Source organism: Megascapheus bottae, chromosome 12, assembly GCF_031878675.1.
Source record: "Megascapheus bottae isolate mThoBot1 chromosome 12, mThoBot2.hap1, whole genome shotgun sequence".
In the NCBI taxonomy this organism is placed as follows: Eukaryota; Metazoa; Chordata; class Mammalia; order Rodentia; family Geomyidae; genus Megascapheus; species Megascapheus bottae.
In genome coordinates, this window is record NC_143520.1 from 29,235,311 (window position 1) to 29,254,223 (window position 18,913).

Here is an 18,913-nt window from a genome sequence, read left to right on the forward strand (position 1 = left end):
GGCTAAGGGGAGTAGGCACGCAGCTACATTGGCACTGGCTCAAAGAGGTAGCATTCTGTTTGCTTGACATCTGCCACCAGCCTGGGTTCCCCAGCCCACAGTAGTCCATCAGAAATATCCCCAGGTAATGGAGTAAAGGGAGCTTGCAAGGAAATCCCACTTCTGTTTCAACCTTGTTCTGTACTTGGGCTTGCATATGCATGTGTGGTATGATTGGCATGTTTACTCTTTCTAACACAAAAAGCTCTAAAATGAGATCCTATTAATCATTATGACAGGTCATCTGTCTTCAATGGGGACTGTGACCAGCCTCCACAAGGCCTCACATACCCCTACGGACATAAGGACATCCCTCCAGTGCCATCCAGACCTTCCCCAAGATCCTGATGGGCTGGGCAGAAAATTGCTCATAATTTCTTATGAAAGAAGCAGAGGGATGGATACGCTACAGATGTTAACATGCAGAGGTAACTGAGGTCTCAAAGAGAAAGAACTCAACATGGATTGTAAATTGTCCAACTCACTGTGAGTGCTGCACTAATAGTGTGTTGTGCTATGTATGAGCCAGGGTCTGACAAAGACAAGGGCATGGTTGAACTGCAGCCTTCCTTCAGAACAAGAAGTTTAAACCGGGTACCCCACCACCTATGGCAGATATCTCCTTGATTATGTTGACTCACTCCCTGGCTTGATTCAAACAATAAGGTCTTCAGATCCTACAAATAGTTGCAGAAGTAAAACATTTTGCATAAATTCCTCTTGATGGGTATATAGGAACTCAGGGCCTCACAATCTCACTAGGCTTTTTTGTTCCAGGCTGGCACTCTACCACTTGAGCCACAGCTCTACTTCTGGCTTTTTGCTGGCTAGCTGCAGGTAAGACTTACCTTGGACTTTTCTGCTGCCCCAGATGGCTTAGAGTGGTAGTTCTGAAATCTCAGCCTCCTGATTCCTTAAGATTACAGGTGGGAGCCACCAGCTCCCATCACCAAGTTTTGCATAAATTGTTTACAAATGGATTTTGGAGACTGGAAGCTTATCATTATAGATTTATGCACACACACACACACACACACACACACACACATCCTTATGTTTTGAGGTAGCATTATTATTGAGAACCAACCTTAGACTCTGCGGATTTAAAACCTCACTCCTCTTGCTGTGAGACCTGGAGCAAACTACTTAACCTCTCTGTGCCCTTTCCTCGCCTGTGAAGGGGAGATAATGGCGTCTAGCTCATGGGGTTATTAGAAGGATTAGATGGATTAATGTGTGTAAGGCACTTAAAACAGTGTCTGGATCACTGCCAGAATAGTCTCTGGAATTAACTGCCTGCTTTTTGTCTTTTCTGAGCACTTCAAGTTCCTGACGCTGTTATATGTCATCTAGAACAAGTTAGTCAATTTCTCTAATTTCATATACACATCCTGAAGGAAAAAGGTTTGGTGGTGGGTAAATCTTATATCCTATGAGAACCATTTGCAGTCTGGTCATGGAGCAGGGCTAAGGTTTGGAAAGTGCTAGAAGGGGAGGCCTGAGCCCACAGAAGCTTCTTTGGCACAAGGGAAACAGAACCAATGGAGAATTTTAGCTTTTGCCATCCAGGGTGCTGCAATAAGAAAGCCCTGCCACAAGGGTTACCTGTAAGTTAAAAAAAAAAAAGTTCTTTTTGAGTCCAATTAACCACAGAGAAATTGGTGTTTTCTTTGCAGATTGGATAAGCAACCACCAAATGCCAAAGGGAAAGTAAAAATCCCAAGGCTCAGTATGCCTTTTGTCAAATGATCCCACATTTTCATCTGTGTGTCAAGGACAAACACCTCCGATTTCTGCACAATGTATCAGGTGCCTAAGAAAAATCGCAAGATGTAACCTGTCACAAATGCCAGAAGTAAGCCTGCCATACACACATCACTGGTAATTGCCTTTGCACATCATTGCTTTTGTTCCATTTCGTCCCTCAAATACTCCAGCTTTGTGCTTCCATGCAAAGCCCCAGCATAGTACAGAGCTTACGGTACAGGAAACCTTGACAAAGCCTCCTAGGAACTTGTCACAGCACCCCATTGCAGGCTGATGCCTTCCAGGATGTGTAGGGGGTCACTGCCCATCCATGTTGAATTTTGCTTTGTAATCTTCTTTCAGAGGACACCTTCAGCAAACAGATGTCAGACTGAATATTCATCTACCCACGCCAGAATACTGGAGTTCCCTAGGTTAGTCATCTTTAGCAATCTCTCCTGAGTTCTTTGGAGAATAATTTCAACACACATAGATAAAACATCATAGAAGCATGACATTTGCAGTGCCAAGCTCATTTATTAACTGTTCACTTGGCATCCAACCTTTCCATTTTTAATTGATTAAAATACAGAGGCTTACTAGCTGGCTCTCCCACACCACCAGCCATCCCAGAACTAACAGACAAACAAACAAAAATGGAAACAAGGATCTTTACATGTACAGTTTCATGAGTGGTCCTGTGATTTCAGTGACCCAAAATAATTAACTCTTTTTAAGAAATCCAATAATAATTTCAAAAAAAAAACCCCAAACACTTCCTATGTCCTGTCATTGATTTCCAAAAGTTTTTACTCCAGTGTCTCCATCTTCTCAATGAGAGATCTCAGATCTGTAACCTTATACTAAAAAGTTAAACAGAGGGGCCAAGAGTTTGGCCTAGTAGTAGATTGCTTGTCTAACATGCGTGAAGACCTGGGTTCTATTTCCTGATACCACATACGTAGAAAAAACACAGAAATGATGCTGTGGCTCAAGTGGCAGAGCTCTAGCCTTAAGAAAGCCCAAGGACAGCGCTCAGACCCTGCGTTCAAGCCCTGGGACTGGCCAAAAAAAAGAAGTTAAATGGGAATAGCCACAGCCCATCATTCCCAAACAAAACCAATATACTTTCAACATAAACAGGACTCTAATTCACTAGAAAAATAATGCCAATGCTCTATAGTCTTCCAGAAAAATAATTGTTTTGGGGGGCAAAAATTTAGCTCACACAGTAGTCTGCTGAGCTTCCTCTTTGGATCTGTTTCCTTTTTCCTTCCTTTATTTACTGCAATACTCAGGGTTTTGTATTTGCTACACAGGTGCTCTACTCTTGAGTCAATTCCCACAGTCCTTTTTGTTTGCGTTATTTTTTTGAATAGGCCCTACTTTTTGCCTAGGCTAGCCTGAACCATGATCCTCCTATTTAGTTTAGGATTCTTGTGTTACTGGGATGCCAAGTGACAGCTGTGCACTGCTTCAATTTTTTTTTTTGCCAGTCCTGGGTTTTGAACTCAGAGCTCCGGCACTGTCCTTGAACATATTTTGCTGAAAGTTAGTGCTCTGCCACTTGAGTCATGGTGTGGCCTCCAGTGTTTTCCTGTGTATGTGGTATGGAAGAATAGAACATAGGGATTCGCATATGCTAGGTGAGTACTCTACCACTAGTCTAGACTCCAGTCGCTCAACCAATTTTTACTGAGACAAGGTCTCTTGAATGTTTTGTCCTGGCTGTCCTTAAACAGAAATCCTTCCAATCTCATGCTCTCAGGCTCTCAGCTTTCCAAGTAGTTAAGAGTCACCAATGCTGAATATATCACTCAGTGATAGAATGTCTTTCTAGCATGGACAAAGTCCTGAGTTTGATAACCAGCAACAAGTGCGAGTATGTGCATACACACACACACACACACACACACACACACACACACACACTCAGAGCTAATAAGACACTTTAAAAAATCTGCAGTTGCCTGCTCAAAGTTGTATGACAAACAGGCATTTCTTTAAATTGACTCAATGAAAAGATGAACATTGAACAGATATTCAAGCAAAGTTTAAAAAAACAAACAAACGTGTAAAGTTGACTTTGTTCCTGCTGCACATCAGAGTGGCTGCTCAGTTGAAATGTAGTTGTTGGAGGGCAGAAGTGACTCCTTTAAACCAGCCACCCTGACACCCTGAATAAGAGAGGCTCTGAGGATGACCAAATAAGGAAACACAGACCAGCCAAAGTTTAATTCAATTTTATTATCCACTTTTAGTATTTTTCAAATTATACAACATGCAATCTGCCAGAGTACCATAAATTTTCATCTTAGAATCCAGGAAATAACCAAGATTTTCCATGGGCTAGGGGAAGGTAATTTCCAGATTCTTTGAAGCTCTTACTCTTGTACTGCATCGTTCTTCCATTCTCCCCCTCAAACCACAGGAACAAATTTGTTCACAACATTTTTAAAAAATGAAAACTACTGTACAGATACATAAAGCCCAGAGAACACACATCTGCAGTACACAGGACACTTTACAAACAAGACACATATAATGCTACAGAATGCCCTATTCCCCGCCCCCTCCCCCGGCCCCATAGCTTCACACCATGGAAAGTCTTTAAAACTAATAGATAAATTTTAAGTAAGCAGACTTCATGGATTGGTGACTCTTTCAGCAGTTGCTTGGTTCTTATTTGATACTTTAAAAAAAAAAGGTCTAAATTGTTAGTTGTAAATGACATTGTTTTATAGTAGGGTAGAACCTTTAGTTTATTGAAGATAATTGTGATGAAACCATGGTGAGATAATGAAGCAAAGCCATCCCCTACTTTCTGTTAGTGAAGAACTTTCCAATATTTCTTCTAGCTAGAGTCCAAATGATGCCTGCCCTGCTGAATTGAGCACTTCAAGAGAAGATCATCACAAGCATTATTCCTCCAGGAAGGTGGAACTGGTAAGTTCCCCTTCAGTCCTGCTGAGGCATTCTCGTCTTGGAGTATAACTTTCTTATGTGAACTCAAGGGCTTCAAAAAGTCACTAGATACTATATTGTAGACCAACGTTTTTAATCCTTATATTTCTACAAATTCATAATTTGTTAATCATCTGATACTATTTCCTTTAAAATCTTAACTACTCTTATTGTTCTGTCTACTACCTGACATTCAATAAAAGTAAACTGTACAACATCTGAAGAGAAGATAATGTGCACACAGGATTCTTTTAAGTAATTGGCCAAAAACTCGGTTGGCATTCATGTATTTCAAGTTCTAACCACAAATCTTGGTATCTCAAACAGTATTCTGTTAAATTAGCAATACACTATCCTTCAGGTAGAGGTTATTTGTACAAATCATCCAATTATTCTCTGACAGCACCAAAGAGTAAACTTTCCAGAAGTAGCACAAAATAGAAAATTATTCAGAAAAAAAATACATACGTACACAGTAGTAAAAAGCAGTATACAACCAAAAAAAATCCCCATAAACATTTACGTGGAAGTTCAGAAATGAGGTTTTACATTTACAGTATAGAAAGCAATAGTGTCTAAAAAAATAAAAATTGCATAGGTGTGGCACTTTGTAAAATGCCTAAAACATGCCTAAACCTAAACATAATAGGTCCTGATAGAAGAACTGGTTCCTTATACAAAGTGAAATTTAGGTGTCTACTTGAATAGCTACGTAATGCAATCCAATGAGGTACCTACCTTTTCATCACAATGTAAGAAAACTAGATCAGAGATCCTATAAAGATTGAAGCTAGGTGAACTGACTGGCTGATCAGCAACTAGCCAAATTATCTTTAAAGGACATCAAAGCTAACTTTCTCTGTGAATAAAAGTGAAGTGAATTTTGTAAGGCCCTTGTAGATCAAATAATACAGAACTACAAATGAATGGTCCTTTTTGAAACATGAAAGGGCCAAATGATCTTCAAAAGTAGAAAAAGGGCACCCAGGGAAAAATTCCTTTGGAAAGAATCTAAAATAATCCATCTTATGATGGATATTCATGTAAGCTAAGAAAAGAAAATCACTGCCTTTTGTTCCAAACACCAAGTAATACAGTTGCCCATGGACAATAGTACATAGTACGTATGATGATTTTAAATGGTAATCCTTCTCAAAGACTTGTGTTTACCTACCACAGTCAGAGGCACACATATGAAACAAGTTTATAATCTGTGGCATGTGTTATCACTTGATAAGCTTTGCGATACCCTACAAAGAGCCTTTTATCAATCTACAAATAGGAATTGAGACATTATGTTGGGCAGACACTAGCAACAAAATCAAACCATAAGAAATTTTGAGTGAGTGCAAAATCAATATCATAATGAAATAACTACTTCAATCAAATCATCCCTCTTCTCTCTTCTCTCCCCACTCCCCCACCCCAAACAAAACACAAAGTGCAATATTTAACAAATAAATTAGGTCAAAGCAGCATTGCTTTGTTAGGAAAATTTTATACATAAGAATTTGAGGCTGGGCACCAGTGGCTCGTGCCTGTAATCCTATCTACCAGAATACTGAGACCTGAGGATTGCAGTTTGAAGCCAGTCCAAGCAGGTAGTTCTGTGAAATTCTTATGTCCAATTAACCAGCAAAAAGCCAGAAAGTAGAGCTCTCACTCAAGTGGTAGAGTGTTAGCCTTGAGTTTAAAAGCCAAGGCTAGCACCCAGGTCCTGAGTTCAAGCCCCAATACTAGCAAAAAAACAAACAAAACAAAATAAAAAGAAGTTTGGAAGTCAATGCATGGTCCTTATCACTTCACATGGACACACACACACACACACACACACACACGCACACACACAGATCCATCTCCACATGGCCACAAGAAAGCTCCAGGTCTCTCGTAGCATACACATCATTTCAGAAGGATGGTCACAGGGAACAAGGATGTCAGCTTGTACTTCTTGGGCACATACAATGACAGGATGAGAATTTTCACTGTGATTAGTTGTGTTGTCAACAGATTTACTCCCCAGTTTTTCAAAACAATTAGCACTGCACATGATCAGCTTACTTGAAGCTTTGTCAGTTTCCCTCAAAGCTTACTACATGATGGCTGATCCTTTTAATATGCACAACCGGAAGTCAAGGGAGTCTGCTTTCAGGGCCATGTATTTGAATAAAGTAATAGCTAAGAAAGAAAGGAAAAGAGGAATTCATTTATACTAATGTCTTCTAATTGTGCTTAGAACATAAATCTTATTTGGTGCCAGAGAGAGAATTCAAATACATACCCTAAAATGATGAGTTCAAATAATTTGTCATGGAAACTTATTCATAGACAAGCAGATTTTACTTTCCCCAGGAGCTTTCCTTTTCAACTATTGGAATGATGCTGAGTATTCTGTTGTTGTTGTTTGGTTCTTAGAGCAGTACCTGTTCAAGCATAAGATTGTGAGGCCATCTCCAATGCAGGTTCTGGAAGGAAGGGGGAAGAAGCGAGGAGGAGAGTAGCCAGACTCCACTCATCCGACTTGCAGCATTTTTCAATACTCTCAAAGGTAGCATGTTCAAATCAACTGCAGGTTCAATAGCAGGCAGCTCAGAGGTGAGTTTTATGACTTTTCACATTTACATAGCTGTGTTTGAATGAACAAACTCTATATTGCTACTGTCAGATTGCTTTTCTGCCTTGAAGAAATTTGCTTTTGCAGTGTTCATAGGTGGACTTCACAAATTACAAGATGTGACCAGGATATTCAAAATGCTCCTCTGGGGTAATTTGTTTTTGGAAAAGTGTTCAGAATGAAAATTTTGAACCCTATAGCAGCACTGTTTTTCCCTAAAAATATAAAGTAATGTGTTTATTTTACAGGAAACCAGACAATGGAGGCAGAGAATGGCCACCGGCCTCCGGCACTTGGTTGTTCCCTCAGGGAATGGCACATCAGGGCATTCCAATGGGACCGTGTACTGCAGAGAGGAAGCTCCAGGGACCACCCAGAGACCACCCAATGCCCTGGAGGCTGAGTCTGTGGTAACAGTAGTAAGTGGATCTTCACTAACCATCCTCCAGTTTCTCAGAAAGAGAAAAGTCCAAGCACACATCTGTACACACAGAAATTCTACACAGCTCGAAATACCTGAAACTGGTATACTGCAGATGGCTGGGGTAAGCAAAAGGAAAAGAAATGGAAACCATAGGGGTTGAGGGGCAGGGAGGGGGGGAGGGCAGGAGAGGCAAGTAAAGGAAGTGGTGATAAATGTAGTCCTTGACATGCTATGTGGCATCAGATCTGTTGAAAGAGAACCAGAGAAGACAGGAATTAGAAGACTCAGCAGAAATTCACTCCAAATGATTGTTTTTTTGAAATTCAAGGTGTTTAAAATGCACACACATGTGAGTACTGGTGGCAGGGCAGGGCACTGGTGGCTAACACCTAGAAGCCTAGCTACTCAGAAGGATTAGATATGAGGATCTCAGTTTAAGAGCAGCCTGAGCAGAAAAATTCCTCAGATTCGCATCTCCAATTACCGGGGTCGGGGGCAGGGGGGAGAGGAAGTTGGGGAGGGGAAGTAGATCTATGTCTCATATGGTAGAATATTATGTCTCATATGATAGAGCACCATTCTTGAGGGAAAGAAAAGATAAGCAAGAGCTGGGTGCTGGTGGCTCATGCCTGTAATCTTAGCTACTCAAGGGGCTGAGATCTGAAAATCATAGTTCAAAGCCAGCCTGGGCAGGAAAATCCATAATACTCATCTCCAATTAACTACCCCCAAACCAGATGAGGCCCAAAGTGTTATAGTGCTAGCCTTAAGCAAAAAAGCTCAAGGACAGTGCCCAGGCCATGAATTCAAGCTCATAACTGACCTCCCCCCAAAAAGCTAAGGCCCTGAGTTCAAACCCCAGTTCTGGTACAATTAAAAACAAGTTAAATTAATTTTAATACCATTTTATAAAATCCAATAGATTCAAAATATTTTCATTTCAATATGCAATTAGTATCATACATAGGATTTTACATGGCTAGTAAATAGTTAACAACCTTCAACTGCCTGGTTTTAAGTATTTTGTCCTGCCACAATTTCAACATTCTCTTCCAAAAGTCAGTATCACCAGGCAATTCCTTTTCTCTAAGGAGACAATCAAACAAGATAGCTCACTTACTGATACCGGACAGCACCGGGCGAGTCAGGCATGGATGACTCAAGCGCTCTGTGAGAAGAGGCACTCAGTTCTAAGAGGATTGTTTTACCCCTTACACAGTAATGATGCTTACCCACTTTTAAATTTTTATTAGAAATGTATTAATTTCACAAAAGGGTTTCATTGCAACATTACCAGATATCCCATAAGACGCATTGATCATATCACTAGGCATATTGATCATGTTCAGCCCTGCTGTGCTTTTTGTTGTTGTTATTGTTGTTGTTGGTTGTGGGACTTGAACTTTGGGCCTGAGCATTGTTCCTAAGCTCTTCAGCTCAAGGCCAGTGCTCTACCACTTGAGCCACAGCACCACTTCTGGTTTTCTGGTGGTTAATTGGAGATAAGAGTTTCACAGACTTTAGTGTCTGGCCTGTCTTTGAACTGTGATCCTCAGCTCTCAGCCTCTTTAGTAGCTAGGATTACAGGTATGAGCCACCATGCTTGGCCCCACTACACTTTCTCAGGTCCTTCACCTTTCATTTTAATGGGGTTCATTATTCTATTTTAATACACAGGAAGGAACTTTTGATTATATTCATCACCAGTCATTCTCCCCTCTACCTAACAGTCTCCCTTTTACATTCATGATTTGTTTTTCTTTTCATCTTTTAAAGGTCTGCTTAACACATGTGAGGGAAAACATTCAATATACTTGTCTGAGTCTGGCCTATTTCACTGAACATGATAATTCCACCCCACTACCTAGCAGAGGTTTCTCTGGCCCTGGAAAGTCTCTAAAATGAAAGGATGGATCAGTGTTTAAGTGGTTCCTCTCAGGCTCAGGACCAACTTCAGTAAGATATCAAAAGGTTCGACTTCCATCCAGCAGCTAGAGGCACAGCTCTGTGATCTGGTCTTTGGGTTTCCTGTAAAGCCATGTGCTCTGGGGATGAAGAGAACACAGCCTCATTCTCAAGCAACTAAATGATTGTATAAGAAATATCACACTCAGAAAAGCCCAGCTGTTCATGTTTGTTCAAAACAAACAGAAACCTATAAGCCAGTTTCTGGCAACTCATGACTGTAATGCTAGCTACTCAGTTGGCCGAGATCTGATATGGTAGTTCAAAGCTAGTCCAAGCAGGAAAGTCCATGAGATTTTTACCTCCAATTAACCATGAGAAAACTGGAAGTGGAGCTGTGGCTCAAAGTGGTGGGTACTAGCCTTAGCAAAAAAAACCAAAGGACTGTGCCAAGGCCCTGAGTTCAAGCCCCACATCCAACCAAAAATAAAATGAAATTAAACAAAATAAAAACTTTATAACCGGACATGCTGTATTTCCTGCTTTTGCTCCAGAAGAATTCAATGCTCAGCTGTGGCAAACATCTCACATTCCTGCTGCAATACTTTCATAGCCTGTTTTTTTTTTCTCTTCACACTCATGATTTATATGTTATAATATTTTAAGCAACCTCACATATTTTTGTATAAATAAGATATAAATTATATATAAATAGAAAAATCCAGGGTATGGAAAGGGGTTATGAAAGTAGACTAGAGAAAAGTAATTGGAAACAGAGAAGAGACATATAGAGCAGAAATTGAGCAGAAAAAAAACCACACATTCTTGTTAAGAATACCAACCCCTCCTGACACAAACAATAAATATTCAGTAAACTCATTTGGTCATCATAATTTCTCCCATTAACTGTATCATCCCCCACAATTACAAAGCTGCCTATGTGAAGGCTTTTCAAAATCCTACAGGTGCTGTACCTGGGGAGGGAACATTAAACACCGGCTATTCTGCTGGTGAGTTTGTGCTTCTCTTTAGTCAGTCTGGGAATAAAATCCCCCAAAGCAGGGTAGTTGTGAACCAATACCAGTACTGAAATTCCATTTCATTCCTTCCAGATCCTTTTCCCCAGCACCCCACCCCATCTGCAGGCAGTCGGGATGGTCTTCCTGCTTGCCTTTGGGCAGGGAGGTGCTGGGTACATACCTTACATTGTGGAATTACACCCTGATCCAAAGATTGCAGCCAACCTGTGTTGACACAGCAAGCATCAGATACTCAAACGCCAAGGTGCAGGCTTAGTAACTCCAGCAGACCATGAAGTGACACAATTGCCACAGAAGGCTTTCATTCAAATTCCCCTCTCACTCTCCCATGTGCAAGACTGGACATGTCTAGGCCAATAGTCTAAAAGAAGTGGGGAGGGGCCATGAAGGGGGCCCGGTTTGCTTGGTTTAATCATCTCAGGGACAATGGCACAGAGGTGATTTGGTGACCAGTGGATGGAAGGGAAAGCGGAAGAATTTGCCCAAAACAGCGTCTTTTCTTTCTTGTGACGAGGTAGGTTCTGTTCATTTCACGTTAACAATCTTCATGAGCTTCACTGCCTTGGGTCTCCAACAGGCCCAGAAAAAAATGAATTTACTTTGAAGCTCCCATCCATCCTCTTCATTTCCCTGGATTTCCATCTTCTCTGATAAATTCAATAGTGAGATGGATATACAGTTTAAAGGTAAGTGGTTTAGAGAAACCAGAGCTGATGGCTTCCAGTCTCAAAAGGCTGGGACATCTTAGACCACTGAGCACTTTGTTTTGTTGACCAAAAGTCAAAATTCGTCTAGTGGCAAAGGACTGGGCCAAGTGACTTGTGAATGGACTAGCCTTGAGACTGTACCAAATTGGGGATGGTAATTCAGAGTGGCAATGTGTGACCAGGCTTAGAAGGAAATTAAAAAAGAAAAATCACCTTTCTTTATCAGGGGTGGGGAAGGCTGCAGAAAGAAGCTAATTGTATATAAAGGGTTTTCGCAAGAAGTATTTAGAGATTCCAATCCCCCAAGTTTGGCTTTTGCAATTGCTTGCAGTAGATTTAAGCTTAATCCAAACAGTACACAGTTTTATATTTTCTTGTGCCCTTTTATAGTTCAATCCCACATTATAAGAATTACCAATGAGATTTACTTAACACTGGTGGAACAGAAGTTGATTCACCTCACTGAAGCTTTGGTACAATGTGTCCTAGAAGAGCTGCCTACAATCTGAGAAACAGGAAACTGAAATGTGTGAAAGCACAAAGTCAAGAGTGGGGGCTGCCTTCATTTCCCTGTGTACTGTAAGTGCAAGCTACAAAGCCCTAAACATCCATTAAGGCGCCTGCCTGCAGCTACCTCTGCCCTCTCTTTCTCTCTCTGAAGTTGCAGTTCATCTGTCTTTTTGCAGGTTTGTTCTCATCAACAAAACTAGATTAGTCAATATTTATGAGAGACTAGTTTTTACCAGGTAGTCTTCTGGGGCTTTCTTTCTCTTCTCTCATCCAGAAGACAAGCCTATCAAGCTGGGGATTACAACTAACGTTTCTATGCCATTGCCTTCTTTGTGTTAAGGGCTGAAATCTCCAGACTGACATGTACCAAAAACAGATAGGAGACTCAATACAGCTGTCAATTACTGAGCCAAACATCAAAGGAGCAAAACAAAATGTAAAATGATGTCATCTGATGTCTCTTAATAGTTATTTTTCATTGAACAAAAAGTGGAAGAGGAGGAGGAGCAGGAGGAGGAAGAAGAGGAGGAGGCGGCGGCGGCATTTAGCTGGGTGCCAGTGGCTCGTGCCTGTAATCCAGAGGGCTGAGATATGAAGATCACAGTTCAAAGCCAGCCCAAGCAGGAAAGTCAGTAAGACTCATCTCCAATTAGCCACCAAAAAATGGATAGTTGAGTTGTGAGTTCAAGTGGTAGAATACTAACTTGGAGCAAAAAAAGCTTCAGGCCCAAAGTTCAAGACCCAGGACCAGCACGCACATGTGCACATGCATGCACAGACAGACAGACAGACAGACAGACAGATACGCACACACACACACACACACACACACACACACACACACACACACACAATTGGCATTTATAGCATTAAATATGGGTTTTATAATTATTTTGAGGCAATATGGAAATACTTTATTTTTATCTTAATTATTATACAATACATATGAATAAGTATAACCAATAAATACTGAAGTCCTTTGATGTCATGGATCCTTTTCAAGGGAAGGCCAAGAAACTTAAGATGTGCTACACAGAAGACAGACGTACTTGGCCAGGACCCACCACTGACTAGTGTTGAGTACCAGTGGCTCATCCCTTGACTTCAGAACACAGGATGAAAAGGCATTGGATGACACAAGCACCTCAGAGTAGCTATGAGTGCTTATTTTACCTTGGGGATAGTTTAACCTTTGGTAAACTGACATACCCTCTTGACACCCTGTAGGAAGCTGGGTGGTGGACACATCTTACAGGGGCAAAAATTGAAGTGATTAACCCAGGGTATGAGAGCCAGAACTACAGGTCTTGTGCCCATCACCACCCAGCTTCCCTGCACTTGGCAGAGTCCTCCCGTATGAACCTCCAGCTGGTGATCCCATCAGTAACTGCAGGATGAATGGCATGGTGGACCACACTTGGCTAGTGGCTCCCTCATGCCACTGCCATGTGCCACGTGCACACGAACTTACTTCTACTGAGGAGAGAGTCCACACTGCATCATATATATATATATGTATATATATATATATATGGTATATTTATTTGTGATTAGAGTATCAAAGCCAAGAGAAAAGTCAAAGTAAAGTTCAATGCAAGATAAGCAGAATTCAGACACAGAAAACATCTGTAAGAAAGACAAGGAGTGAGTCAGACAAGCAAACGGGCAGCAAACGGGTGGGTGAGTGCCACCTGGAAGTGAACCATGTAGGAAGAGCCTTGCTTAAGTGATGAGCAAGGAAGCTCCATTCTGTCTGGGGTTCACAGGAGGGTTATACTTTCTCATTTCTTAGATGGAAGAGGAAAAAGCCTAAGTAGACACAAAGCTGAGAACTTCAACAGAAGGTAATGTGGTGAAGTAGACAGGCCATGGAATTTAAGTGCTAGGCTAGAAAATAATAAATATCTTTATATCTTGCTGTACATCTGGAGTCTCACTGCTTGAGTGCATCTTCCTACAATGGGACTCCTGAGATGCAAAATTGATTTGTGCATACAGTGGGCCTAGTGGCTCCACTGAGGTTCTCAATGGGGCATGCCCACAGGCAACACCGATCCAGGATTTCAGGGCCTCAGTCAGAGCTGATCATTATGTCACAAAAGAGGCGGAAACTGACAGGTCTTCATTACCTGGTCATGTGACAAAGTTAAATGCTACACCTATTAACAATGAATAAATATATTCACAACAGATTCTCTAGAGTGAGATCTAGAAAGACAGGCATCTTTTTGAGGTTGGCCCCTAGCCCAGGAGATGTGAGAGAAATCACAGAGAAAGAGAGAAGGCAACTGATATCCTGGGCTCCTTCACGGGTTTGGCTCTGTTAATGGGGGGACCTGCAGGAACTACAAGAGACTGTCCCAGGTAATTTTGGGGTGTGTGTGTGTGTGTGTGTGTGTGTGTGTGTGTGTATGCGTGCACACGCATGTGCAAGCACCTATCCTGGGGCTTGAACTCCAGGCCTGGGTACTATCCCTGAGCTTTTTTGCTCAAGGCTGGTGCTCAACCCCTTGTGCCACAGCTCCCCCTTTGGATTTTTTTTTTAGTAATTAACTGAAGATAGATAGGAGTCTCATGCTCTTTTGCCCTAGGTGGCTTCAAACCATGATCCTCACATCTCAGCCTCCGAAGCAGCCAGAATTATAGGCATGAACCACTGACTCAATGGTTCTTTATGCCTCCAACTATGAAATCACAGCAGAGAAACACTGCTTTGCTTTTTCAAATGTACTGTAAGAGCCTTAAATAAGTTTTTTTTTGGGGGGGGGGAGCTCTGTCGCTGTCATTTAAAAAAAAATCAAATGTGTTCTCAAGGTCTACCAAAACATTAAGCATACAATGTCTAGCCTTAACACTTAACACAGAGTTGTTGGTAGACCTACAGTCCTCAAAATATCAAAAGTTTGTGTTTTTATTACTACAGAAATCTCAAAATACTCACATTCACATTCCGTTTCACTTAGGTGACCACAGGACCCCAGCATACCTCCATAAACCTATAACTTCACATATACTAGAGGTAACACAACTTTTCATGACTTGAATCATCTTTGAGCTGCAGAGCAAAGAGCTGGATTCACTAGGAAATGTATTTTGGTGTGGAAGAAAGATTACATGAAGGAAGGTGGGATTTTGTAGGGCTTTCACTTCACCAAAGAAAGTAATTGGTCATGTAATGATTACCTTAATTTTTTTTTGGCAGTACTGGGGTTTGAACTCGGGACTTTGTTATTTCTAGCCAGCACTCTACCACTTGAGCCACACTCTTGGTCCTTTTTTGTTTTCATCATTTTTCAGACAGGGTGTCTTAATTTGGTCCAGGGCTGACCTAACCTTGATCCTCCTACTTGCACCTCCTATGTAGCTAAGATTATGGACAGGAGTCTGCACTCACTCAACTTGTTGAGATAGAGGTGGGGGATTACACTAACTTTGTGTGTGTGTGTGTGTGTGTGTGTGTGTGTGTGTGTGTGTGTGTGTGTGTTTCTGCAAATGAACTTGTTTCAATTTTATTTAATTTGATTTTCTTAATCTTTTTTTTTTTTGCCAGTCCTGGGCTTGAGCTCAGGGCCTGAGCACTGTCCTTGGACTTTCTCAAGGCTAGAGCTCTACCACTTGAGCCTCAGCACCACTTCCAGCTTTTTTTCTATGTATGTGGTACCGAGGAATCGAACCCGGGTCTTCATGCATGCTAGGCAAACACTTTAACCACTAGGCCAAACTCCCGGCCCCGATTTTCTTAATCTTGAAGCTCATTTGATACACACTAACTTTTTACCCAAGCTGGTTTGGAAGCAACAATATTCTCAATCTCTGCCTCCTAAGTAGTTGGGATTATAGGTGTATGCCACCTCACTTGGCTACTAAATTACATTATACTGGGTAGTCTGCATTTTTTAATCTGTGGTTTTTAATTTCCAAATTTTCCAATCTGTGGCTTTTAGCTTTTTGACTGCATACATGTGTAAGATATGTAAGAAGAAACTATATGCTATTTTAAATTTCTACATATGCAAATATCCTAATACTTTACACACACCATTCAGACATGAGTGAGCTTTATTATCTAAAAGCACCTTTACACTGCTCAAGTTTGAGGCATAACATTCTAAAAACAAAGGAAGTGGAAAGGAAACAGGCCTTTTGGCTTTCTAAGTTTTTATAGCCAACATTTCAACAGTGCCTCCCTGGCGCCATCTGGTGGTCATGTTTTGACAAGCTTCTCCCCTCCCCCCACAGTGGCTTGAGAAAGCATTGTCACAAACCAGTGAGGAACATGGTCCTCAGACCAACAAACCTGGACAAATATTTAGCCAGGTGTCTATACAGTATTAAGCATGAGACCTCAAACAAGCACTCACTTGGCACTGTCCAAGAGGCCCATTTCCCCTTTGTTGCCCCTCAAGCAGCAGCCCCACCCCCCCATCCCCTGCCCTCTGTGCTCATAAGATGGTTTATTTGCTCAACAAAAGAGGTACTGAGATGAGATATTGAGACATACTTAACCTTCCCTCCCACCCTTCCTGGATCCTCCCTGCACGTACATTTCCTCCTATACCCCTCTCAGCTGCAGTATCCTCCACCTCATAATAGACAGGTACCCATCTCGACCCCACATCCTTCACATATCTCTGCTGTCCTCCAAATAAAAGTGGCTGGGATAATCAGGAAGCTGAGATCTGAGGATCATAATTTGGAGACTTTTCTACTAGGCCTTGTCTACTGTATTTCCTCCACCGATGGTTCTTCTGTATCATTTCTAGTTAAAGCAATCAGGTAAATGTGAGTAAAGTAATTCCTTGAGCTCTTTGGGCTGCTCTAAGAAATTAATTGGGCCTAAAGAGGTGCAGATGTTTGATTTATATCCAGAAGCACAGGTCACAACACAAGGCTTGCAAGTGAAATAGAGGGCTGTTCTCTGGGCTTGTTGCATGCCAATCAGTCTTCCAGTAGATAGTGTTACAACACAACTAGATTGTGGACACCCAGCTGTATCCACTGTAGAATCTGGTGTCAGAAGTGTTGAGTGGTTATAAAGTGGCAAAGAGATTTATTTCCTCTCTTTAATAAAGGAGTACAAATCCTATGTTCATCAACTAGCAACTTGGTACTAAGTTCTGCACTTATCTATATTAGCATCTACCACTTGCATGAGCACTTGTCCTATGCCACCAGGCTCAGCCGCAGAACGCATGCCAATCTTGTGTCAATGTCAAAGTAGAAGTTTCTCACCAGTTCAGATGAGGAAACTGACTGAGGTCAAGTAATTCAATGAAAGACCTGGCATCTGACAACCCAGGTCTCCTGTTCAGAGCTAGTCCCTCAATCACACTATCATCCTGGCAAGTGACACTATCAGAAAAGTATCTAACTACTAGATGGATGAATGATAGAGCTAGACGGATAGAATTAAGGAGGGTCCAATCAGGTAAAATAGAATACCATGAGTAAAGCCAGGTGCCAGTAGCTTACCTCTGTAAACCTAGCTATGCAGGAGGCTGATATCTGAAGATCTAAGTTTAAAACCAGTCAGGACAGCAAAGTCCACAAGACTTTTATCTCCAAGTAACCAGCAAAAAAGCTGGAAGTCAAGTGTTGGCTCAAGTGGTATTGTGCTAGGCCTAGGCAAAGCCACTAAGGGATAGAACCCAGGCCTTGAGTTAAACACCAGCATATTCCTTCCCCAAGCCAATCCTTCCCCCCATCCCCACCACACACACACTGCCTGATGGATGAGGCTGGTCTGCTGTTCTGAAGGTCATAAAAGTCTCACCACAAGCCCGGACTTTCAATCATCAATAGCAGAGGGAGTCATACTGGTGATAAACAATTGGCCTTTGGTTGTATGGACCTTACATGAAATGTGGGTCTGGCGGGCTATCACTCTTGAAGGAAGGTTAATACCATCTTTGGACTGATGTACTAAGAATTTTCTGGAAGCTAGATATACACACACAGCCAGTGGAGTAATATAGACAATGAATGCAGCAGAGCCGCTGTAGGGGAACTCCTGAGTGCTGGCTGCTAGATCCAGCACCTGCTGTCTTGGTCCTCATAAAGCACTCACACTCCCAACTGAAAATCTCCCTCTTCCAGCCTGCCTTGCTCTAGATGCCCGAGGGATGCTTTCAGAGTAGTGACTTAAACGATGTTGATTCCACCAGGAGGGCTGCTTTTGTTCTTCCCTGCTTCCTCTCAGGAGACTGTAGTTCAAACATAGACATGAGGGCTGAAAGTGTAGAAGTCACTTTGGTGACCATGAGGAGACCTTCTGGAGGGAAGTGAGTCTAAAGTTAAGAGGCTAGGTTTCCACTGACAGGAAACTTCCTTTACCTGAGAAAGATGAAGCTTTTATCCTATGTAAGCCACAGCAACAGAAGGACAGTAGGTCTCTAATTCTGGTGGACAGCAAAACAACCCAGGGTTCATGGGAAAGACAGGCCTAGGCTTCAGGTTACTCTAGGACCCTGGCCCCTATTGCCACCACAGTGCTGGTATCTACCATTTCAGTGTTAGAAATCATTGTGCTGGAAACCAGTCCTAGGCCTCGTGCATGTAGGCACATGCTCCACCCTTGAGCTCCATCTCCAGTCCCCAGCAGAGGTTGAGGCCATTGCTAGAAACAATGCACTGTTAGAAACTCATCTGCCCTAAGCTGCCCAGCATGATCTTTTGAACCCTTCAAGGATCAGCCTCAGTATAGACAATGTGCAATGAACAGCAACCCCATGATATCCAATTGTTATGAACAAGGTGGCCCACCGCCAAGCCCAAGTGAGAGCTTGCCAGGAGCAGCCACCAAATCATCTCCTGAGCTTTCAGCTGAGTCTTCGCAAAGCTGTCATCACATCTGAGTGAGGGCTCCAGCTCTCACCCGATGCAGAGAAGACTGGATGAGGGATCAGGGTTCTGAGTTACCCCTGCACATCAAGTCTTCTCAATGTGTACATTCACCTGTCTGTAA

At 42.0% G+C, this 18,913-nt stretch overlaps 1 protein-coding gene across 2 annotated transcripts in view; it reads right to left on the reverse strand.

Annotated features, from left to right (window-relative positions):
• Positions 1-4,012: 4,012 nt before the first annotated feature.
• Kif5c (kinesin family member 5C) overlaps positions 4,013-18,913 on the reverse strand; it is a 170,860-nt gene continuing 155,959 nt past the window's right edge. Inside the window, exons 26-27 of one of the 2 annotated variants that reach the window (XR_016537260.1) lie at positions 7,031-8,032; positions 4,013-6,927 (exon numbers count right to left, since the gene is read on the reverse strand). The gene's annotated coding sequence lies outside the window, so the exon portion shown is untranslated. Of the gene's footprint in view, positions 8,033-18,913 lie in introns of both variants that reach the window. The other variant, XM_090342854.1, reaches the window with a different exon arrangement.